The following is a 298-nucleotide window of genomic DNA, read 5'->3' on the forward strand; positions in this document are numbered from 1 at the left end:
GAGCCTGGAGCCTGCTTCAGATTCTGTATCTCCCTCTCTCTCTGACCCTCCCCTGCTCACACTGTCTCTCTCTCTCTCTCAGAAGTAAATAAAACATTTAAAAAAATCTGAAAGAATGCATATTCAATATAAAAGTTAAAGAAAATGAATATTCATTATTTCACTAAGAATTTGAAAATATGTGGGGCGCCTGGGGGGCTTAGTCGGTTAAGCGTCCGACTTTCGCTTAGGTCATGATCTCGCGGTTCGTGGGTTCGAGCCCCGCATCGGGCTCTGTGCTGACTGCCAGCTTAGAGCC

The 298-nt window shown here is 45.6% G+C and overlaps 1 protein-coding gene across 1 annotated transcript in view; it reads right to left on the reverse strand.

Annotated features, from left to right (window-relative positions):
• Window positions 1-298, reverse strand: part of ATRX (ATRX chromatin remodeler) — a 261,336-nt gene that overhangs the window by 252,115 nt on the left and 8,923 nt on the right.

This window comes from Crocuta crocuta, unplaced genomic scaffold, assembly GCF_008692635.1.
Source record: "Crocuta crocuta isolate KB4526 unplaced genomic scaffold, BGI_CrCroc_1.0 scaffold864, whole genome shotgun sequence".
NCBI lineage: Eukaryota > Metazoa > Chordata > Mammalia > Carnivora > Hyaenidae > Crocuta > Crocuta crocuta.